Source organism: Numida meleagris, chromosome 9, assembly GCF_002078875.1.
Source record: "Numida meleagris isolate 19003 breed g44 Domestic line chromosome 9, NumMel1.0, whole genome shotgun sequence".
Taxonomy (NCBI): domain Eukaryota; kingdom Metazoa; phylum Chordata; class Aves; order Galliformes; family Numididae; genus Numida; species Numida meleagris.
In genome coordinates this window covers 16,143,796-16,169,018 of record NC_034417.1, presented here as the reverse complement: position 1 = coordinate 16,169,018, position 25,223 = coordinate 16,143,796, and the positions used below count along the sequence as shown (strand labels likewise).

General features: G+C 44.6%; 1 long non-coding RNA gene across 1 annotated transcript in view; it reads left to right on the top strand.

Moving 5' to 3' along the window:
* The window catches only part of LOC110403682, a 135,366-nt gene that overhangs the window by 54,399 nt on the left and 55,744 nt on the right, over positions 1-25,223 (top strand). Inside the window, exon 3 of the long non-coding RNA XR_002441792.1 lies at positions 23,283-23,381. This is a non-coding gene — a long non-coding RNA (uncharacterized LOC110403682). The remainder of the gene's footprint in view (positions 1-23,282; positions 23,382-25,223) is intronic.

Here is a 25,223-nt window from a genome sequence, read left to right as displayed (position 1 = left end):
CTGAACACATGCTATTCTGCAAGCAAAGGGAAAAGACTGCCTGCTGTCAGGATTTCAGTAGATGTCAGTGTGGATTTTAAGCTGGATGTTCAGCCTGAGTATTTAAGTTTTTTTCTCTGCGAACTTATCATTGTCCTGTACTGAGTTATCAGCCCTTACTTCTGCACTCTGATGGGAGATTGCTGGTGATAGATGCTCACTAACTTAGATAACAGATCCAGGACAAAAAATGGCTCTTTTGCTTCTATGGCCAAAAGTCTCTACAAAGCCATGACCCAAATATCCTGTCTGGTGTCTCTGGGGACTGTAACAGAATCAAACATCTGGCTGAGCCACAGGGTGAGATACTCCACATCCATCCTGGTGCAACCATCAGTGTCCTTATCTGGCAGGAAATACCAAGCCGACTTGGAGAGATCAAGAGGTCTTGTCTCATTCAGCCCATCAACATTTGGGCCTCACTGATTGCTGTTGTTAGTACGCCAAAGGTAAACACAAGAACAAATAGGCAAATAATGGCCAAGAAGAAGGGTTGGGCTGTCAGCAAGAGGCCCTTTGATCTTCGGGGAGTTGATAATCATCAGTAACAGCCTTCTGATTGAACATTGTGATGGATGAGAGCACGCACTGAGCAAGACAGCACGCGGTCTGTTTATGGCAGGAGAGAGATGGCACGGCTGGTGGTGACACCAGGGGAATAGGCACAGTGACCTAGAAAGGCCATGAATTCCTAAGCTGTTCCCATGGAAGGAAATGTAGGTGGGAGCTTACAGTAGAATTAGGAAATAATTGCAACTTCTTTGAAAGTGAGCAAAACAAAATATGGCTGCTTCTTTTTTTCCAGATTTTGGGCAACATTTCAGCACATTTCTCATTTGATTGGTTTATATGGCTCCAGTTAACGCATTTTCAAAACTTATGTGATACATACTGTTAGCAAATATGGTTTATTGATAGGGCTGGACTCCTGAGCATACTTGTCAGGCTACAGAATTATCTACATTATTATATTCTTTCTCATTAGCTTAAGGAAATTATAAAAAGGAAAGGAGAGAAATTACAGGCTGGAGAGAGATATCTTTTCCCCCAAAACTCTTCTTTCACTAGTTATTAAATCTTGTAAAGGTTTTAATTTCATCAACTGTGATGGATACAGAAGCACTGATCCAATAAGTTGTCTTCTGTGAACATTATTAAAATATCAAGGAATAATTTAATTTTCCCTCTACATGTTTTTTTTTTCTTCTGACTGTGGGGCATAACTGTGTGTATGTAAGTAACAGCTGAAGGGTGCTCTGAATATTTGGAGACCAGGGGAGAGAAATGTGACCCAACTCTTTCCCAGGTGGTGCTAATTTAAGTGGCATTTATCAAGCATCGAGAGGACCAGAAAGACTGATATCCATTATAACACAGTGTGGAAGCCCTGAAGAAATTAGGGCAGCAACTACAGAGAGCAAGGAGCAGCCTGGCCAGGGCTCTTTGTAGTAAGTCACTTGCAGAAGTGTGGGTTAGGCTACGTGGACAGCAGGGTCTGCATAACCTCTGAAGCTCTATCTGTGCACCAGGAGGGAAGATCTAAGCAGCAATCCTAGGTTGAGTTTCCTCCTCGCTGCTGCCTTGAGCTGTTATGCATTTGTTGACTGATGCCTTTTGCTGCAGAGATAGTGAATTTCAGGACTGGTCTTGACACCATTTCTCCTTTTCAGTACGGCTTACCCTTACAGCATATGAAATGGGAACTTTTTTTTTTTTGCTTGCTTGTTTAAATGAAGGTGGAGTTAAAGTGCATGCTGAAGGGAGTTCCTGGTAGAGGTTGGGAAATAGCACTTCACAGAAAGGTCTCAATATGTGTATCTGTAAAATACTTTGTGTATGATATCGACACTTCTCTGAAGATGTATTTTTTCTAACACAAGCGTGAGTCAGTAACAATTCAGAGGGAAGGGTGGGCTCCAGGAACAAATACTGCTTTCGTCTCCTCTCTTTGAGGGCTTTGGATCACAAAAAGAAATGTAACCTGGCTGGTTGGTGTGTTTCTCTTCTGTGTTCAGAAGTCTGATGCAGAGCAGCCAGAGAGCTGGCCATCAGTACGGAGTTAATTCCTGCCTCTCCTGTTGCTGCACTGCAAACTTCAAAGAAGAAAAGCTGCTCTCTTTGCACCTACAAACATGATTTCCAGAGCTGAAGCAGGGTAATTTTCACATGCAAATTCAAGAGGCGAGCCTGCCTTATCTGAGCAGGTGGACATGCTGTTTAATGGGACGGCAGCAGCTCGCCTTTACTTCCCAGATGGGGAGCAATTCAGCAGAAATAAAAGGCTTTCTTTTGCTGTTGTTTTAGAGGAAAAGATGTGTACCTTTACAAAAGGGGACAACGCTACCTTGTGCTTTGTTTTTATCCTTTGTATTGTGTTGAATCCTGGAAAAAAATAGAATTCAGTTTATCATCTAGAGCTTTAGTTTACATTTTTCAGAAGCTGTTGGAATCATAATGCAGAAATCAAAGACTTGGCAAAGGAACAGGTCAGCTTTGCAATTTCCCTCATTCCCAAGCATTGAAATACACAGATTTGTGGACATTAATCCCAGCGTTATCAATGTAGTGGGAAAACGGGGAGCAAATTTATAGTATTTACAGTTCTCGCTGTTTTGTTTTTTTCATATTCTCTTTGGGACAGTAATTTCTCTCATTTATTATTTCAAAAGCCTCCTTCTTGGTCTTCAGTATTTTTTTTTCTTTTGTTTGTCACCAACTGTAACAGCAGGACTATTGGGAAGGAAAGTTATTCAAAGCAGAGAAGAGTGAGTTCCAGGTGACCAACCAAGACAATAACTGCCAGTGTGATTTAAGCAGGTCATTTTGAAGCCTAGGAACTCCTATTAAGCCATCTCAAAAATGACCTGAGAGTTTGAGGTGCTCAGCTTCTGAAAACAGCTTTTCTCTGCTGTTCCATGAGGTGACTGTGGGTTTCCTGTGGTGTAGAAATGTGGTTTTGATGCTTCCTTTGCTTGTCAGCAATATTTGACTCTGCCTGTTGGTGGCACATTGGTGAAGCGTCATATCTACTCCTTCTTGCATTGCAGGTCTCCGTGTTTGGCCTCAGGTGTCCCTTGGCCCTGAAGCAAGAGCCTGCATGCAGGATCCCATGTATAAATATATAAATAGCCAAAGCTCATAAATACTTGAAAAGCTGCATTTTCACAGCAGAGCCTCTCTGCTCCAGATTTCTGTGTGTGGGTTGTTGGGTGCCCGAGCAGCGTTTTAACACGCTCAGGAAAAGGCCTCATCCTAGTGCAAAGTGTTTTTGAGTAAGGACAGTGCTTTTCACTGGATCAGCTGTTCCCTGAGCAGCACTTTCCTGCTGCTTCCCAACCTGGGCCCACGGGTTGGCCATCACTGCCCCACTCCCTGCTATGTCTCTCCCCTCTGCCTGGGTGTGAAACAAATGGTGACCTCTGCAGAACTCAGGGTCTTCACTGTTAATTGCTATGGACTCGAAGTCTGATTAAAACCAGCCTTTATTAAATTAAATAAGCTCCATCTGCTAACAGTCTGTGTGCCCTTATACTGGAGACAGAGGAAGCGAGTAAGAGGGAGCATCTTTCATGTGATACTCTAACTTCAATTAAAATGTAGAATAGAGAATGGACTCAGTACCTGAAGTCCAGGCCAGATCACCTCATGTCCCCGGTCTCTAACGAATCAAACCCAACTCCCAGCCTCAGCTGATGTGCACAGTGGAAATGGAAATAGAAACTCAGTTCAAGTCTCTTTGATTTGTTGGCTGAAATTTGAGGCTCTACAAAGGCAGAGGTCCATCTCATATTTAGTTATGCTGAAAATACCACAAGGGTATCATTTTGTGAAGTATGTTATACTCATTGTCCCTTGACTTTGGTCATGTGAGCAAAAAAGAATATCTGTGTGTAAGTAAGGAAATTAAAATTAAATAATGTTTTAGGGGGCTATATTTTAGTATTGAGAAGAAAATATGAGGGCTTTATTGTATATTCTGTCTCACCAAGAAGTAACCAAATTTTCTTATGGTCTCTTAAAGAGGCTATAACAAAGATAAAAGGGCATAATAAGAGAAGGCTGAACTTAAATTGAACTTCTGTCACAAAGGATGTGGTGGTTGCCTCGCTGTCTGAATTACTTACAATAATTCTGGGCTGAACTTTTGTTCTCTAAAAAGTGAACATCGTTGAAGAGCAATATTGGTCTTCCTCCAAGGGGCAGAATGTGGGACCTCTGGTCTTTTTGGTGCTCATTTCTGTGATAGTGTCTGATATGTTTGGCCATTCGCCTTGTCAGAAAACAGCCTTGTCCTGCCCATCAAGTCATGTAAGTCAGTAAGAGGTATATCTATACTATTAACTGTTGCCTGGTTTTAAAGCAAACCTTTCTACCGTCTAGGTGGAAAAAAAATCTCCCTAAAATCTGCCTAAAGTCAAGCTTCTACAGCCAAGCAAACTTCTTTGGCAGTGAATTTAGGGTGAAAACTGATTGCTTTTGACAGAGATTAAGAGAGCGAAGAAGGCCCGTGGTCACGGAAGATGCATACCTCATAAATTGAGACAAATAATAATGTTTAAAAGCTTGGACTGGGCACTTGCTGACTGAGAAGAAATCTCGAGTATGCAATAGCGAAAAAAAGCCCATGAGTGTCAGTAGTAAACAAGGTGCTCATAGAGAAGGGAAACTGCAAACTGGGAAAACAACAGAGGAATGTTTCTGCTTTACAGTTCAGTAACAGCCAAACCATGGGCTCATATGTTGCTGCTGTATACCAGCGGAGCAGAGGATCTTCCCCAGCTCACTGGGCTATGGGGTTGACCATGTTTAACCAGAAAATTAATTAAGAAAGGAAATTCCCTCCTCAAAAACAAAGGAGAGGAGGACTGTGAGATATTAATTTTCAGTTCAAGTCTGCCCAGATTCTGTCCAGCCAGCAGGATAAATCTCATCAAGTTATACTGGAAGTACCTGAACTCAACCCAAAATTATCCTGACAATCCTAATCAAGCCTATGGAATTTTATTGTGGTTATTGTGTACATGGCTTCTAATGATCATCTGTTTTACTCGGTAGCAGTATAACTTCATCACTGTCACAGGGCCTTTGAAATTAAGGGATTTTTAACAGAGTGATTAATGAGTATGATCTTCTAACTCAGCTGGGTGCACCAAAAATCCCAACCAATGCAGAGACTTCTTTTAATTGTTGTCTTTGTTGCAATGCCTATATTCTTGTTTAAGGCATTTAGAGCTTCAGTTGTGTGTGTAAAATGTCTTGCCTGAGGTGTCCCCCACTATTTTAATTTTTCCTTAATCTCACTAAGTTTTGCTGAAAGAGATAATTTGTCAGTCTCCCATGCCTGTGAAGGAAGACTTAGGTGTTAGCAGAGCAATGCTGAATGATATCTGGGGAGAAGAAGGGGAGCCAATCCTCAGTTTTCTTTTAGTGAGGAGCCAGGCATCACCAGCAGTTGGCCTTGAATGCACTGGCACGCTATGTTTCTGAGAAGTTCAAGAAAGGTAATTTATCCCAGTGGGGTTTTGGATATTTGCTTGCAATTACACTTGTTTTAGCAAAGTGAACAGAATTTGCTCTTTGGATTTTCATTTCCATGCCCGCAGTTTAGAGTTGCAGGTACCACCTGTTAACACTATGCAAACAAAATATAATTGACTCCCGCAGGAATCCCTCTGAAAGGCAGCACCTTGGGATTAAAGTTGCAGAGCCATCTATCTAAAATGATGTGGCAGATTTAATTAACGTGTCTAAAAATACACAGGCTGCAATCAAGCCTTTGCTTCTGCCCGTGTCTGTTCCCTGAAGGGGAATGCACATAATTTTCAAAATCTTGGGTTCTGTCAGCCACCTGTGAGTTGAATTTATTGATGCATGAGATTATCATAAAATTAATTTGGACACTGCTGAATTATGAGGTTGAAAACAGGTTGAGAAGTGGTTTCTTACCCATTTTAAGCAATATGCTGTCAATAATGTTCTTTCAAGCCCATATGTAGAGCATTACTAGACAGCTACAGTTACAAACTGTAAACGTATGGAGATGAGATGCGTACAGCCCCTTGTGGCAGAGAAAGATCTCTGTGGTGTGGTACTGGGAATGATTTGGAATGACTTGAGTCAGAGTGGCAGATAACTACAGACATCAAATATATTCCTCTGCTTGCCACTCAGGGGACAGCTTTTTTGTTAGAAACAGAAAATGGCAAACCACTGAAACAGCTGAGGAGCCTTCAGTCAATGTGTCTATCCATCACTTGGGGTTTCAGGCTTTATATCCACTTTTAATTAAAAAGAACTTGTTTTTGTTAAAGCAGTAGTGGACAGTGATGAAATGCAATTTTCTCAGTCTGTAGTAAGGATTTTAAAGGAAAATGAATAAATAACATGTCTTAAAGTGTTAACATGGTCTCTGCAGGAGTTGTTCCCTGTGAACATTTTGCACTGACATGCAGGGTTTGATGTTGCTCTTTATCGGCTGTTCCCCAGGAGGTTGTTGAACATGGAAGAGGCTCCCCAGGGCAGTGGTCACAACCCAAAGCTGCAAAAGTTCAAGGAGCTTCTGGACAATGCTCTCAGACATAGGGTTGGAATTTTGGATGTTCCTGTGTGGAGCCAGGAGCTGGACTCAGTGATCCTCGTGGGTCCCTTCCAACATGGGGTATTCTGTGATTCTAGATATGAGTCCAGACACTGACATCCCTGTCCAGATATTAAGGGTCACCCCTGACTTGCTGGACACGGGGTCCAATATGATGGGATGCAGCTCTGCTGAGAAGGGCACGAGGAATTCAGGATTCAGAGATTGTAACTGAGGCTCTTGGCAAGCAGAGGTAGATATTGCTTTCTTTGTTGTGCTTTGTTCATGTTTCAAGGTTATCATCCAATCTAGAGATCTATAAAAACACTTCTGATAAGCTTGAAATTGGGGATCTGGTGGATTCCAGTGCGGAGGACTCATGGAAGGAGGGCTGTAGTGCATACACCGTATTTCAGCCTTGGTTGCAATGGCTGCCTCAACTGCCCGCTGATTAAATGCATTCGTTAGCACAGCAGATGGCTGCTGGTGCCCTGCTAACTCAAGTCGCCTCCCCAGACATTTTTATAACTACAGTGCAGGGAATAGATGTAGGTGCCAAGGTGACTGTTCCAATTTTAAAGCCCAGCAAGATAAGATGATTGAGAAAGCTTTAAATAAAAGCTAACCTGTGGAAATCCCTTCACAAATCATCCGTTTGTGAACTTTTACTTCCTCTTGCATTGCCTTAATCTCCTCCATCAGACAGGCTAAAGAAAGTCAAAGGGTACAAGGAACTATTTTCATTTATACCACCAACCTCATCCACATTAGCAGCTAGGGCCGCTTGCAAAGCCCTTCTGCATGTGTGAATTGCATGTGGTGCTGTTGCAGGGCTAAAAACTGGGCTTCCTTCAAAATGGAGTCAAAATAAAAAGTGAAAATGAGAAACTATACAAGATCTCCTTCTGAGAAATAAAGTGGGACAGAAGAAGAGCTGTTGTGCAGTGCAAAATGTAAACTCATGCTTCTACCTTCAGACTTCTTTGCAAAGGACTACGATGAATTTGAATTATCTGTGCTATTGTCAATAACTATTTTGTTTTGTATTCCTGATTGCAATAGGATTGCGAGGGTATTTCAGTGCAGCTGTATGTGAACTAATCTACACAAAGTCTGGTGGACTGCTCATGTGCTCTGTTACCCGATCAGGGCTGTACAGTCAGTTTTGTGAGGCTTAATGACTTTGCACAATGTTAAATTGTGCATTATCTGGGAGTTCTGGCTCTTTGTCAAGACCTATAAATAATCTGGAAGCTGGCCTGATTTCTTGCTCAGGACTGTGGACACAGTGTGTATGCACGTATGCTTTATGGGGAGCTCCTTGCTTGTCCAGGGTGTGCTCTCAGTCTCTTTTTTTAAAGCAATGGTGAGTATCACTGCAGGTGCTTGCCGCCTTGCAGAATGGTTTTATTTTTTCAGCTTTCAAATACCTCACAAAAATGCCCAGGGGCCATTACATAGCTGATCAGTATGGCTTGGGCATCCTTCCCACAGGCCATGGGTGTCTTGACCCAAATCAGTGTAAGCAAGCTGAGTCTTTTGGAGAAGGACTGGGGGTGTAAAGATAAGGAAAATATCCAGGAGAGTGACTAAAAGTTAGGAACTGCTGTGAGATGAAACGGCCCTCATGCCACCAAGCCTGACTCTCCCTGGGAGTGCACAGAGAAAAACACGTGGGTGTCCATGAAGCTCTGCAGAGCGATGTGATACGACAGAAGTAGCCCTTGTATGTGGGATTTGCCTCCTGCAGTAGTGACAGAAAGGAATGATTGCTGCAGCCTCCAGGAAGTGCATTTAATTAATTTGTTATTGCTTTGTACCCTCAAGTAGGGGACAGAGCAAGTGCAGAGCTGGTGGCTGGTTGCTGGCTGGGCATCGATCCAGTGGCTGTGTGTCCATCTGCAGCTGACTGAGGCACTAGGCAGTGCACCAGGGCTACCACTGGCCCCGGTAAATAAGTTCTCAGAACTGTTTTTATAGTAGACACTGAGTAAGTCTTTTGGTCTCCAAAGTAAATGCTGCTTCTGGAGATTCTCAGTGGATTTCGATTACAGCTGGCTGAGGCTGGAGGAAACGGTCCCTCTGACATTGGAGGCTTTCTATCAGGCTGTTTCCATTTTTATACTGTGCTCCTCTGGGCACCGAAGGCATTTCCGCTACAGAGCAGATCAGCCTGGAACTGTTTCATTCCTTTCTGCTCTGATTTAAAGCAGATAAGAGTTCTTGCCTGTTGCCAATTAGTAGAACGTGTTTTTTTCTGTTTTGGTCTAATTTCAGGTATTACTTGGAGTTTGTGTTGCTGAATATTTAGTTCATTGGAGCGTGAACCTTGGGCAGACCAGGCTTTCCCATAAATAAGAGAGCTAAGATGCTGACCCGGGTCTGTTGCTAGAGATATACGATCACCTTCTCCCATGTGCCGTAAAACGTGCGGCATTGCATCTGCTGGCTCGTGGCCAGGTGGTCGAGGCCATTTAGCTGTGGCTAGACTTGTTGCATGTGTTCTTCATTCATCATGAGCTATGTCTGAACTTGGCAAGTGCTGCCTAGGCCACGGGCAGCAGCTCTGCCAGGTGAGCCATTACCGGCTGGTCTCAGCTGGAATTCTTCTTCCTGCAGATCTTGAATGCAGTTCAACCGTGCTACACAGTGAACCACGGCTACGCTCACGTGCATGCAGCCCTGGAAATAATTTGACGTGCAAATCAGAAATGTCACTCCGTTTAGCCAACAACTGTTGGCTGAGAAAGAGCTGGGCTTGTGCTCGGACCTGCAAGAGTCCAGATGGCTAACGTGGTCATCAGCCATTGCACCGTAATCCCACATCAGAACTTGGCTTTTCGCAGAGGTCTGTGAACAGGAGTGAAATGCAGAATGTTAAATACAACGCAGAGCAGAACCACTCCATTATAACCTGCAGTGATGGGAATTCAGTGCTGCTTTTAAGCAGCAGGATTCTTAACTCCAGGCTTTTTCTATTTGGTTTTATTTCCCAAACCCTGAATTATCTTGTTAGGAGAGACATTATTTCCCTTTGGTAATTTCTCTTTCCTTCCTCAGCTCTCCCCCGTTTTTTAAGCTCACAGTGGGGAGATTAAAATTTATAGTTGTTGGAGCTCTGTCTTTCTTTATTTTTCCTCTTTACTTCAGCTCATCACATTCAAATAGCACTAATTAAATCTGTTCTCGCTTAAAATGTAGTCCTGCCTTCGGTAGGCAAAATTACATCTGAACTCTCTGAATCAGTGTGACCTTGGCAATATTTCAACAGAAATCAGTGGCGCTATGCTGGAGTAAGCTCGGTGTCGATAGATCAGAGTCAGGCCTCTGGTTATTCGCGTTATGTGCAGGCAGCACTCTGTCAGAGTTTGTTAGCTCACACACGAGGTTATGTGAGCACAAGTACATTGCTCATCTGGGTCACCTCGGGCTCAGCACCAGATCAGCCAGCTGGGATGGGGAACTGCAAGGAGCTGCTGGGATCCTCTGCGCAGCTCTGTGGTTTTGGGGAGGGTTTATTAGTCTAGTGTCCAGCCTGTGGGGGCTGTGTGCTGCACCCAAAGGAGAAAGCCTGTGGAAGGAAGAGAGCAAATCCTGTCAGAGCCAGCAGCCAGGATCCCCGTGTTACTGCTTATTGCTGGCAGGCTTGCCCAAACCTTTCAATACCTAGATAATGAAGAATTGCTGGCAGATGCCTTCTGTGCAAGCCTTTGGCTGGTGTTTATTAGGTGAGCAGGGAGCATGCCTTGGAGCAAGTCTCTTATGGACGTCCCCTAGGAGGCGATGTCCCCGGTACCTGTGCTCAGCAGGTGTGACAGGAACCGTTGTGTTCCTGTCCCCGGCTGTCTTTCCGAAGTTGCTGGATTTAACAGCATGGGATTTTTTTCCTCATGCCAGAGGTTTGGTACTGATCTTTGCATTCCTTTCAGAAAGAAGTGCCAGTCTTTACAAAGTCTGCAGGAGACTGCTCTTGCAACCGCAACAGCCGCAACATCAGCTCCTGAGATAGATACGTAATTAGTAAACCACTTTGAGAATTCTTCGGAATAGAAGATACATGTACTGTATAAATGTAAGAGATGTAATTATTTTTATTGCTAGGTCTGTGCTGACCACTGTTGCTGGGAAAAGATCACACACTGCCACTCTATTTCTCTTGAGATATAGGAGACTTGCTAAGACCCAAGGAAAACTGCTCCTGTCCCTGCGCCTGATTCATGCCGCATAGTTAAATGCCGTGGGAAAGCACTTGTAATACAAACGTTTTTGTTTATAGGCAGACATTTCGTTATCATATTACAGAATTCTCAGGACCAGCTGCCACATGAGATTTCTGGCTAGAACATTTAACATAAGATTAAAACACAGTGTGACATGCCCATTTAGCTGAAAATTGGAGCATAGTATTTGCACTTCCCCATTCTCTGGAAAGAGCTTCCTGGATGATATTTCTGTGCACATTAGTCATGAGAAGCCGGCATGCTGTATGCTTGGTGATGTCCTTGAGACTGTATCAGAGAACAAATATTGTGATCTGTTCAGCATGGGCTCTTTGTGCAAGATTACATCTCTTCTCCACGGAATGCAGGCCGTTTGCTTCTGGCTTTGTAGATACCTTACAGTAGTGGATCTGGTCCCTTCTTTCTTCAGCGTGTGTGATGCAGCCCATTCCCAGGGCGTGTGGCCATCCTGAGCAGCAGTCCCCACATCTGCCGAGAGCTAGGTTGCCATTCAGGCTGCAATTATTACTTTTTTTTTTTTTTAAACATTTCCCTGCCCCTTTACCCTGAGGTTGTGAAGTGTTTTTTTCAGGCAGTGCCCTAGCATGAAGAAATCCAAAAATACTGCTGTTGCAATGTAATCTGCTGGTGGAAACCATAGAAGTGTTTTGAAAGAGCGGGAGTTTCCTCACAGCACAGGCCGATTTGTTTGTCTGAACTGTAACTCCAGTTACCAAGTAACATTGCCACACTAGATATCATGAAAATAGACCCATAGTTCGTCAGAAACATGATGCATTCTTTAAATGGCTTTGGGATGTTTTTTTCAAGAAAGAAATGGATTGAATCTATAAAATGCCCAGTGTAACAGCTGCTCTGCTCGTGACAGGCATCCAGGTTGAAACAAGGAGTCCAGGGACAGCTTTTCACAGCCGCAGGGCTGTGACCTTAGAGCTGCAATAACCTGGGCATGCATCTTAGCATGTCTTTGGTTTACTTTATCTGAGGGAAGAAGCATCCGGTGCTTATTCATGTTGGTGTTTCTGAGCTCGGATGGCTGTATCTCACAGGGACCATGGGCAGGGAGATACGGGATTCACACCGTGCTGCTTCACGCTGTGTGTCCCATTTGTCCTAGCTCTTCCCAGGAAATGAAAAGGGAGTTTCCCAGAAGGGGAAGGTTTTGCTCACTGAGAATAGATGGTTGTCTGGCCAGGGCTGCCAAGGCATCTTTCAGAGGAACTTTCCTGTGGGCTAACCTAACCCTTATGAATGTGACTTACAAAAAGGAAACTTTTTTCTTGGAAGGCCATCTCTAGTTCGTCTTTCGCTTTGGGCACCCACAGTGCTGAGTCACTACAGGAGTCACTGCCAGAGCAGTGTGAAACCCACAGAGCTGCTGGGCTGGTGGTGGCCAGGGCTGAGTCACTGGTGAGCATCCATGGTGAGAGTGGGGCTGGGATGTGGTCGTGCACATGGGCTGGGGGAGTGAACAGGGCATGTTTTTCAGTAAGTTCTTTTGTTTCTCAAAGCCTCCTGTTACTGCAGCCTCCCAGGGCAGAGCTTTGGGAAAATCCGTATGAAACTGATACGAAATGGCACATGGGAGGTTGCAATGTCGTTGTCGTCTTCCGGCAGAATTCCATAAAATTGCTTAAAATCAGAGGCTCCGTTAGATTTTATGATGTTATTCAACATAAAAGGAGAGGGTTTTAACAGAATGATTAAAACAGTTAAATAGAGCGTAAGACATAATTAAGGACTTCTCTACGATTATATTTGATAAATCTTATAGTCCCGCTATTTTAAAAAGTTCTATCAAAGAATAAAGGCAAAATTCTGTTTAAATTGCAAACAACTTTTTCACTAAGTAGTATTATTTGTAAATTTCACATCTTTAATTTTTTTTTTATCTCAGTAGCATCAGCCAGTTAGAAAATACTTAATGCTTGAGCCCTGTCAGGTTTCCTGCAAGACTTGCTGTTCGTTACCCTGCTGTCATGTCCTCATGATTTCAGCAGACTGCCATTAATGATACTTGATGATGATTACTCAAGGTACATTTATTGTGTTTCAGAAGTGTGTTTGTCACTTGCAGGAAGTGTCACTGACTCTTCAGTCTTTCACTGGGGGAATTAGTCCTGCTGGGTTCATATTCTAAGCTCTGTGGGACTGGGAGGGACTGGGCTGCTTTGCTGTGTACAAAGCAATGACCACTTCAGCCCGTGCAATACGTATGTCTTCTCTGCTGGACTGTGTGATTCTCAAAGCATTAACGCGGTAGAGAGTTAAACGATATTTAAACTACCTTAGGGTTCGGATGACTGCAAAACCCCAAACCTCTGTGGGCTCTCATAGGCTTCACTGCGTTCACAGCACACTGTCAGCAATCTGTGCAACAGCCCATCGCCCGTGGAAACACAAACAAGGGCTGGCAGAAAATTTCTGTTCAAAGGTCAGTGGTAAATGATAGACCTTAAATGCTGTTTTGTTTCTGTTCCACAAGCTGGAAAATAATAGGATTGGATTTTGATCAAGAGCACTGCTTTATTCCCTCCAGTCATTAGCTTTCTGGTCTCCTGTACCCTAGGGTGTGTAGTTGATAGTAAAGGAAGATCTTTGATAGTTCATTTGTGGGTATTTTTTGTTTGTTTTGAAGTTTAACTATTTCTGTACAATGAGCACTGTTGTCTTTGACTGGCATTCAGTCTGTTTGTCCCGATGCAGCCTCAGTGCTGACATTGCTCCTCTGCTGTCCCATCTCCCTGCGTGCCCTGATACTGTCAGCTGGGGCAGATCAACACCCGATCTGTGAAAATGTGGATTTTCATATGCTTTCAACACAAGAGCTCAGCAAAGGCCCTTCCACAGTGAGCCAGTTTCTGCACAGGGACTGCAGGTGGTCCTCACACCTCTGAGCCACGGAGAGGAGTCTCCTGGCTAGCAGGACTATTTGAAATGGATGTTTTTGGAACCTTTTTGACATGGTTTCACTAATTTTCCTAATGGACCACTTAAACAGGATCTTTTTGTTTTTGCAGTGAATATCCTGTTTTAGACAAGGAAATAGCTGGAGCTTGCATAAGACGAGAGGCCTCATGCTTAGGTAGGTTGTCATGTTCCCCTTGGGATGCCCAGTGATAGGCTGCAGCAGAGTATATATGCTTATATAAACTAACAACTTTTCCAAACCGTCTCAGAGATGTTAGGAAACTATTTCCATCATGAGTAAAGGTTGAACGACTTCTAAAGAGCAGCAGTGGTAGTTGTGCATGTAATCTTACATGGTGCCAAATGCCCTTCATACCTGTTTCTAGAAGAGAGCTTCATAGACGTTTACCAGGGTCAGAATGACAGGAACATTATTCTGGCTGGTGCATCTGCTCTCCATGGTGATATACACAAAACCAGATCTGGCCTGTTGCTTCATGCTAACGAAAAGGGCATTGATTGGAGGGGTTTCAGGAATCTGCGCCCAAAATAGTCCCCTGCCCTGCCATGGGAGTCTGGGGTGTGATGGTGCTCCCTTCTTCTCTTGTTCACAGGCTGCTTCACACATTAGCTCCTACTTTTGGAGGTTCCCATCCAATGCATGGCTCTGGTCCTAGCACCCAGACAGCTGTCTCAGATGCTTTTCTCTCTCTCTCCAGCCTTCTTTCCATCACAGCAAACTTTAGCCCTTCATCTGCCTGAAAATAGGGTTGTTTTCATCTGGATGGTCGCATCCCTGAACAGTTTCAGCTGAAGAACAACATTTCCATGTAGGGTCAGATTCTGACACTGTGCTTGAGACCTCAAGATTATTCCCTGTTAGGAATCAGAACCCCACGTGCAAGGCACTGTACAAAAATAAGAAATACACGTAGCTCCTGTCTCATGGAAAGTGTGATATAAATGTAACAACACATTTTCCACGTTAGCATGGCATTCTCTGCATTAAGTTCTTGCTCTTACGTCTTCAAGTGAGGAGCAAATTATCCATATTCTTCAGAACAGGAAGAAAAAGTGAGTTTTGTTTTAATTCAGAAGAGAAATCCTTTTTGTTTTCAAGAAGGATGTCATTTTCAAGAAAGCCCATTCTTTCCTGTCCACTTTTCCATGGCTCCATCTTCATGTAGCACAGTGTGGCACCCTTGCCTGATCCAGCAGTGCGTAATAGAGGTGTCATGCTTGGAGATAAATAAAGGCTGCTGCTCTCAGTCCTTTCCCAACAGCTTACCCTTTACACAGTGTGCCTTACTGGAGATTTTGTCCTGGGTTTTAGTGTTGTTTGGCCATTACACTTCTAATAGTCCTTCCATTTCCATTATATGTCCTGGGTAATGCTTGTTTGGAGGACTGTACAGTAAGTGACTGCTCCCTAATCTGATTTCTGATTCTTAGTGGCCTGGATAGACCAGCATTAGTTTGCTATTTCAATCTGATCCATCACAGTCCTCTGCTACACGGGGCTGCTCTTTTATATCACTTACATGGCAAAAAACCAGCTTGATTCAGTTTGTCTCCAAAGCCAGGACGGCCAGGTCACATGTGTGCAGAGCAGAGCTGATTAACAACCTCCTGCTGTGCCAACCCAAGTGCCTGAGCTGCTGGCCAGGAGCTGCTGGGGTGAAAAGGGCTTTCTGCAGGCTGTGAGCAGCATGTGTGATGCAAGGCGGTGGTAGCTGCTTATGCATTGAATTAAGACTTTGTTTTCTAGATGCTGGCAGGATTCTCTTGATCCCTTTATCACCAGTTCTGCAAATAATGGCTAGTTTCTGAATGCACTTTGAAACAGAAATCCAAAGAATGTTATCCTTACAACACGTGATGGAAGTTACAGTTAAATCGGTTATCAGAAGCATCTGAGAACAAGGGGGACAGTGTCTGGTTGGGGTCAGTACGGTTATAGGGATCACTGCTCTTTCATTTATAAAGTGATACTTCTCTCTGCTGTCCAAGTCCTGCTAGTTTGGAAAGAGAGAAAACAGATAGAAGAGAGGTAATCTCCCAGACTGAAGGATCTGAGTTTGGTGGAAGGATGCTGTATCTGCTACTCCACCAGAAGACCCTTCCTGGGAATTAGGTGAGGTTGGTAATGCTCAGGACATATGCCAGGCTTGTTGGCTCCCAAGCTTGGAAGGATATTACAGACAGACATAGTCATTACCACCCACCTTTGCTTCAGAGCAGATGGCTCAGGAAAGGCACAGTAGGGCAAATCACGATGCTGACAATAGAGTGAGGCAAAGGTCAGGGTAAGAATAGCTTTGAGGCCAGTGATTTGACGTGCTGGATCCTGGAAAAGACCTGCTCAAGTCTGATGGAGTTTGAGTGTGTTCCTGAGTCCCTTTGAGCTTTCTCTTTCTCAGGGTTCCCTGTCAGACATGTTTGTTGCTCAAACCCACTGAGATTTCTTTACCTGGCATTGCTAGACTGCGTGTCCAAACTGAGATCTGAAATTCCACCATCCTCCCTCTCTCTGTCCACCAGCCCCAACCCGCAAGAAGGCATATGATCCTCCTGAACATCAGTCAGTTTGATTAGCAGAGCAGGAAGATGCAGACAACAAATTCATTATGTTTCTTCCATGTTTGACATGCATTTTGCTGACAGTGGTGATGCTCTTTTTTATTATTATTAATTAATATCTATTTTTGTCAGCAAACAGGAATCAGAGATGTTTTTGAGCAATGTTTGAAGGCCTGTAGTCTCAGAGGCCTCCTGCAGCTTTGCAAACTCTTTTGCAAAATCAAAGAGCCTTGACACCTCCTGGATATGGTTGCACAAAGCATGGAGTGGTATGTGCCAAAGTAAATCATTCTGCTGTTTGTGTCACCTGTTTCAATAAGCCAGAAGCTGTTGGCCTCCCTGCACAAACCCGATTCTGAAGTAAGGGCGTAGGTGTGTATGGGGAAATTGCAGAATGGGAAAGGGTGGATCTTCCTACGAACTGCCTCTTCCCCTCTGTCATGCGTCAGCATCAAAGATCTTGACCATGACCTTTGGAGACAACTTAACGTGAAGACACAGCTATCTGTGTGAAAAATGTTCCTATGAACTACACCTTGCAACTCTGACTTAGTATATGGGAAGGAGAATGGATTCCTTTACAGAAGTCATGAATAAGCTGGCTAAAGTCAAGAGCTTTCTGAGTGCCTCACTTGACGGCAGTTTTCTGTAGGTTGGCAGCTTCTAGTGTTACTAAAATGTGCCTGATGGAGGCATGGGGTGAAATGGTTTCTTCACTACTCAGAACCTGAGCAGCTCTTGTCCTGTCCCTATCTGTCTTAGGGACAGGATGCAGGATGGGGATTTAGGAATTCCCTGACTTCATCATCTGCCAGGAAAACTACTCAACTGATACGTGGATATTGTAGACAGACTGTAGGACCGATGGATATATCTGATGAAGATTACTCCAATGCTTTTCAAGTGTTTGGAGATCTTTGATATGAAGGCTTAAAGCTTTGCTTTTATAAAGGGACTGACCTTGGGGGTCTGAAGCAGTTTTTCCTATCTGATTATAAACAACTATGAGAAAGGTAACAGTTGGAGCCATACCAGATGTATGCCCAGTGAATTTGACATACAGAGCAAGATAAATTAATGAAGATTGATCAGTAGTCTGCATTTGGAGAGTTTTCAAGGCCAGGCGTATAAGAAAGACAGAAAGATCAGTAACCACTGCCTGGACTCTGCCTGGTGGATGTGCTTTCTCATGCTGGTTGTGGGAACAGAGATAGGTGGCCTTCTTTCCTTTCCAGATCTTGTTGAATCCAGCCTCAGTGATGCAGGGTCTGGTTCTGGACTCAAGAGACTGAATTGCAGACAGATATTAAAATCTCCGCTTCCTTTTTGTGTCTGTCCCTGACACCAAGAGCTTTAGGGTAGGTGGAAACGTGAATGAATCTTGTGGCGCTTACTAGATCTGGAGGCAAGATCTGAACAGGGGGCTTTCACTCATCCTTCTTCCCAAAAGCTCGTTGATCTGTTACCTAATGTCACAGGTAATGAGAAGTGTATTCGGTATCCTACAAAGCAGTGCAGTCTTATGTCTGTTCTCCGTTTCCAGATCTTTGTCTCTGTTGTTCTACTTATGGGTGGATCTCAAAAATAATTACCTAAAGGAACCAAGCACCAAAACACCTTAGGTGATCATCTCCTCCAAAGAATAACAACAATTAGGTCACCATCTTTGCTTATCTCAGATCCCCATCCTTAAAATAAGGGCAACAATATTTTTTCCTTTTAAAAGAGCAGGACAAACTTGTTCATGTTTGAAGTATTAATTGGTGTTATTATTATTACTCATGTGGACGACAGGGAAGCACCTAATGAATTCTGGTTATGTTACAATAGGCTGTGACTGCTGTTGTCATGACTAACGCTGCATAAATTGACTGGGCTGCCTGTTTACACTAATGCGAGCTGCACTGCGTACTTGCGGTCTGCTTCCACCAGATCTCTGTGGTGAGGAAGTTCTGAGGCTGCTGAGCACTTTGTGTCACACCTCTGTCCTTTCAGAGCATGGTTCGCACTGGAATATCTCTGCATGCGATCCAAGATAGAGCTGCCCAGCATGTTTTTGTACTGCCTAGCAATGGCAACAGTGTCTTCCTTTCTGCTTTAAAAGACATGAAGAGGGATGTAGCTTAGACTCTGATCTCTTGATTTCAGATGCTTTCCATTGAATGGTTCCTTTTTGGCTATTACAGAATCGGTGCGGAAAGCAAATTCACTCCAATGTGTCTTTGCTCATGACCAAACGTTGTTCACTCTGTCTTTTCGTTCTTAGACAATATTTCTAATTATATTCCTTAATAATTTGCTAGGAATGACCTAGCAGGTGAGTGGGTTGATAAAATGGGATGTCACGTGTGAACCTGGTAAGTAGGAGCGGCATCTTCCCAGCTGTCGGCTGGGAGTGACTCTGATTCCCGCAGTCAGAGTCATCGCACCGGGCAGGAACAGCATTACAAAGGAGCTCTGCCCAACCCTTGATGGGCAGCCACAGAGCCCCTTCCCACTAGGGCCACCTCTTCCTGGCACTGCTGGCCTGTGGCCTACCCCTCTTCCTCTACGTCCCCACAAAGGGCTTTGGGTTGGGGCATTTCTCTCCCTCCTATGCATGAAGTTGCGAGCCGAAGACCACCTCTGAAGGCTGACTATGCAGTGTGTTGCATCAGTCCCTGCATGGCTTGTGAGTCAGCAGCTGTACAAGTTTCATACCTGTTAGGGATATGCCAGAAACCACAAATGTTCCTGAGACATGAACTGGGAGTTGCCACTCAGCTGAAGACAACGATGTCTGCAGCAGATTTTATTGTAAATTAGTTTTATTTATTACATTGCCAAGAGATTGGATGAGAGGAGGAAAATCAGCATCCAGATTTCTAAAGCCCAGAAAGCTTGAAGTCTTCAAGGGAACAAAAGTTAATGCGTTACTGCACTGAAGTCTATTAAAAGGGTGGCTAAAGCCTTACTGGAAGAGTGGCTACAAAATCATTCGGGATTTTGGGAAAACCCCAGTCTGTGAGATCAATTACAACACTCCTGAGGTACATGGGAACAAGATGCAAACATTTCTGTGGGTGTCAGCTTGAAAATATCATTATTCAAACAAGCGTCGGCACAAGCAGCAGTCACTGTGGGGTGCAAGCCACATGTCCTGATGCCAGACCCCGGGCTGAAGGGCTGCTGGGGTTGGGATAACCCAAGAAGGGGCATCTCCAGCCCCTCACACTGTCTCCTGCCAGCTCTGGCTGCCAGCAAGCCAGGGCTGCACGCCAGCAATGGCAAGATTGCTTCTCGCTTAGCTGGGATACAGCCTTATTAATTTCATTCAGCCGTTGGCTCGAGTGCCTTGAGCTGGCACGGATAGCTGTGACAACGAACGCTGGAGTTGCGAGCACAGGAGGCCTTGTTCCCTGCCTTCTTCCTGCTCGTTCGCCTCCCCTGCTATCTGCGGGGATTCTGAGATCGGTGCCATTGAGGTGCAAGGAGGAAGGGCAAGACTGAACTGTTGAGAGCTGGCAAGAGAATAGCTGCTCTTCGTTCGGGATTTGTAGCTGGAGCTGAGATCGCAGTGATGGGCGTGCAGCTGTCTGGGAAAGAGTTGTTACCGTGTGATGGAGGGAGTGGGAGTGGCTGCTGGGGCTGTGGTTTGTGCTGGGGCAAAGCGGCACCAGTGTAAATGAATGGGGAGTGGGGCTGGGAATGGGGGTGGATCCAGCCTGGTCATTCCTGAATCACTGTCCTTCGTTCAGTGAACACTTTGAAGCCAAGGCTGACACTGCAGAACTTCTCAGGCTGCTCTCACTTCTGCCTTCTCCCTTCCAAAGCAAGGTTTCCTTGCAGTGTGTATCTAACAGTGTGTGTTGCTGGCAGGGACGGGGATCCCCTTGAACTGTGAACTGTAACAGGCATGGGAATCCTCCCTAAATAGCCTTGAAGTTGTTTTCCCAACATACTTGGGTTGTAAATGCGTGCCAGCTCCACAGAAGGGCTGCTTGGCTGTGATCAAACAGAAGGCTTAATGATGGGAGATGTAAATTATTGCTGCAGTTGCCGATCAAAGGGGACCTGAGCAGGAGTGGGAGGTTGGCTTTGCAGGGAGCTGCTCTGCATTGGGCTGGGGCACAGCCTGTGACGTGCACCAGGGCATCTGGGGGGGACGTTTCAGAAAAATGTATGCAGGTGGCATAAGCAGGACTCTGAGCTCTGGCAATACCTGGTGTAGCTTTGGAAAAGTCACATTTGGTAAATAATTGGAAGCCAAAACTGTGTGCTAGAGTGAAGGATGGTGTTCTTGTCACTACTGGGGCTTTTCTACCTGCTCCCATAGGGCGTAGTGGAAAGATTACGTTCCCTTCCCTCTGTACCAATACGCTGTTAGGTGACGTGTTTGATAGTGGTGTCTGGAAAAGTACATAACTGGCACCCACCCGAGAGCTGTTTATAGCACAAGTCCCTAGAAGAAAGCGTGATAACTTCAGAAAACAAGGAGATGCCAAATAGTCCGGTAGAGAGCAGCAGTTTAACCCTTCCAACACCAATCACCCCAGATCCTAGTGAGAATCGGTACCATGTGGCTTTGTGAAGGAAACAGCACCATGAATCAGCAGGGACAGCTTGCAACTACAACACAGTAGTGCTGCGTTACAGGCAGCAACCCTGGGAAAAGCTGATGCAAGCCTTTGTCCTGACAAATCCTGTAGAAACAAGGCCCGAGGACACAGGCTGCATTCTCCAGTAGCACTGTCACTGACAGTGTCACTGAAGGCACCTCCACTATGTAAATAGGCATCTGTCCTTTGGCCTTCCTGAGTCCTCGAATGTTGCTTGGTTTTGTTACACATCTTAAATAAGCGTTCTGCAGAAGAATGAAAGACCTCTCCGGTATGCCCTCTGACAAGGCACCCGTGGAGCTGGTGGCTCCAATCAGGGAGCTGCAGTTTTTTTGCATTAAATGTATTTCCCCTTTCATTAGTCATAGGCAGATCAGCTGTTTCTCCAGCCTTGTCAGGAGCTGCTGGAAGGCCTGCAGGGAAAATCAGACTTTATTTTTCAGACTGTATTGCTACTGCAGCAGGGTGGGCTTCACCTTTCCTGGGCTAAGGAAGTTCAGTACCTAACTGAGCACTGAACCCGAACGTGTGAAAAACCAATAACAACAACAAAGAAACCCCAACCTAAAACCCCAAAGCAGACATTACCTAACACATGCATGGAACAGAAAGTTCTGTCCTGTACACCGTGCGTCCTCCTTCCCTGTACATCTCTGTAAACACCACTTAGGTTGTGTGTTTATACAGTGCGTACACTCCTCGCGGCTCTGCAATACCTTCACTCGTTCCACCCGCTGGACTAGTTGTAACAGGCACTAAGTGATTCCCTTTTTGTTGCTCGCTTACTTTATTCACCTGCAATTTCCTGCTTTATACGTCCAGAGACATTATGTAGCCTTTAATTTAATATTATTCATAGATTTTATTATTACTTCATAAAGCACCTTAATGAGCAGTATCTTTTTAATTATATATGGTAAAACCTAGAGAAACAAAGGAAAATTGACCCAATTTGTCATAGCTGGATTGCGGAAAACCCTCAAGGTGACTGAGTATCGCTTTCTGTCACTACTGTATTTCGCATGTTGCCAGCTCCTGTGTGCACTATACAATAGTGCAACCACGTCGTGGCTAAATGACTCCATACCAGGTAGCATTTTTCCAATATGTAGCAAAAGCTGCCGCAGTCATTGAGATCTGTGCCCTTTTCAAGGTGTCCACTGGGTGCTGTCTGGCACATTGGTGAAGTGCAAGATGCAGCTCTGGCTTGTATAGTTGGAGTATGTTTGAATATCAGCTGCGCCGTGTCCTGGATGCAGCATTAATTAACAGAATGGCCCTGCTTCAGGCCCCAGTGGACACGCATCCACATGGCAACTGCGAGCCTTGTCGGCAGCAAGAGATTAAGGAATTAATTGGCAGGGTTAATCTTCGTGTCAGGGTTGGAAATGAATTGTTAATTTGTTTGGATGAACATAATGTCCTGTCCTGGTGATGGCAGGTGGGATCACATGAGAAAAAAGCCTGTGAGGTTGCCCTTCCTGGGGACTTCTCTGTTTAACACCTCAAGCTGACAGACCTCCCCAATTCTTTGCCCCTGATGCGTGTGGCTGCGCAGGGCTGCAGGAGCAGGCCGTGCTGCCTGCGGGCACAGCACAGCTGGTGGGAGCGGGGCTGGCTGCGGCCTGGCGCGGCCCTGTCGAGGGACAGCCTCACTTTCCCATCTTGCTCCCGCGTGCTGAGCGGATCTGATGGCTGAATCACAGATAAAGGATCGAGCTGGCCTGCTCTCTGATCTCAGGGGGAGGTGGAGGTTGCTGGTACCAAAATGCTGCTGCTGGGATAAGGAAGACCAGCCCTGCACGCAGCGTGCAAAACTTGCTCCGTCTGTGGTGGTACTAATGTCTCTCAGACACGTATCTCCTCCTGCAGGACACTGTAGTTGGAGACTCTGACAGATCAGTAGATGCTTTTCCTTTTCTACTCTCATTTAACACTGATGACCTCAGACTGTTTTCCATTTTAGTATCTTTCTAATCTGTTTAGGCTAATGCATTGGTCACATCACATTAAGAGAGATGATAAAAGCACTTCAGGGCTTAAATTATTTAAATGAAAATTTAACATTTTGTCACTTGTGATCTCTTTTGTGCATCGATTAATCTAATTAGTTCAACGATAAGAATCGCTTTCTCCTCATGCTGTGGTCTGACCGTTGTGACTGACACAACCTCATTCTGGATGTGACATCAATAGGACTGCCCTATTTACAACTCTGGGACCTTTCTGCTTTGCAACAATTCTATTTAACACTTGTGGTCATAATATTATCCTCTTGACAATTCTTCAGTTCTACTGACAGCTCTTACACCTGTTCTTTCATTTTCCCCAAACCAGGATTGAAGAAAGTGTGTGCTCGTGTTCCCCAGAAGCTGAGGTCACACTGTTCACAACATACAGTCACTGCGAGTTCCAGCTGGGAGGTGCCCATGACAGGTCAGCTGATTTGTAAGAGCATGCTGTTTATACGTGTGCAAGATAAGCTCCTCATTTTTTCAGAAAGCTTCTGTGTGCAAATATGGATATCCCACAGCGGGGTACTGAAATACAGGTACAATCACCTTCTGGGATCTGTGGAAGTCAGTGTCAGGAATCTCTGTGCCCAGTACTTAGCTATTTGGGAGAATTATGTTGTTCCAAGGCACTGGGGACTAATACCTTTCCACAGCCAAAAAAATTTGGCAGGGGGTTTAGCCTACATATCTGCACCGTTTGCACATGTTGCGTGTGGCCACGTCTGATACCAGGCATCAGGGGCAACTGGCTGCTTTTGGTGTTCAGGTCACACTCAGTCTCAGGGCACTGTTCACTGCTTCAGCTGTGTCTTCTGCCTGACACTGACAGCATCTCCGTTCTGTTCCTCCCCTGCTTCCTTGCTCTCCAGTTTCCATCCCGCAGCTCCCGCAATGGATGACTGCGTATTGGTTTTAACTCTGTACTCCCTCTATCAAGTAAGACTACAAAGGTCCTTACGCTACTCTGCCCATCTGTGTGAGCACAGACTGCCAGCTGCATCTTGTGCTACAAGTCAAGTGCCAAGGAGCAGGTTTGCTAGAGAGGAGAGCAGGAGAAAGGTCTAGGACACTGAAGGACTCCATTAGAGGTCTGGGACACTGAAGATGGTAGAAGCATATGGGTGATGCTTTTTATTAGGCTGTCATAGTGATAGTTGCTGAGTGGTAAATACCTACAAATCTACCTTACTTGACACTTATGTATCCAATTCTTAATATGACTACACTTGTAACTTGAAAGCACAACTAATAAGGAAACAGGTGCCGTCAAGTGACACAGCAAGTATCGTGTATTAGTATAAAATCATTTTGATCTGCATGCTTCAGTTTGTTTGAGGAAATCTAGTTGTAGGTGTCCATCAAGCACTAGCACCTACTCCTACTTTCACCTTGCACTTCACGTTCTCGCCCTCCAGGCAGCCAGATGGTTGAATGTGAGCCCAAACTAAGAGGGATTTCCTCTTTTCTCTGGAAGGGATGGGTGCTCAGAGATTTATCGGTAATACAGTTGTGCTTAATCAGATCGAATATGCCTGTGTTAGAAGAAGCCCTGGTGTAAGCAGCTCCTCAAGTCCCACTTGAATTACCATTTCGCATTCCATGTAAAACTGCTTTTCATTTCTTAATATTGAGACAACTTGTCTTAAAATGCCAATAATGAAATGATGCTATAGTACCCTTTTGTGTAATATCATTTCATATTAATTATGTTGAATAATGATGATCACAATGTGATTTGGAGCACAGATTGGCACCCTGTCTGTGCTGCATCCTGTTAAATTTTGAGTATTAGAAGCAAATGACCAGGCCCATGACAGACCTAATTAGTTCTTTAGAGAATCTACTTTACACGCTGGCCTGCACTATCCGTATTGATGTTAAGATATTATATAATCAGCTTTAGAAAAATGCAGCAGACTGAAAGCCTCTTTTCATGTCCTCCCTGTGCTCATCCACTACCCCAAGGAGAGCACTGGAAAGCAGCAGAATTTTATTGGAAAGCAGGCATTACTGCCGTGGCTGTTTTGGCATGGGAGGTAAGTAGAGCAATTGATTATCTTCAAATCACCTTTGTCTGTGAACTGTGCTCTCCACATGCTTAACTGAGGTCTACAATACAGATTTAACAAAAGGAGTTAGGTGTTCAAATGGGGCAGTGAAATAACAGAACAAGCTATTTTAAGAGTTTGGAATAGGGCCCAGTTCAGGAGTTGATGAAGTGATCTCTCTTCCTCTGTATGGGAATTGCGTTTCAATTCAAACA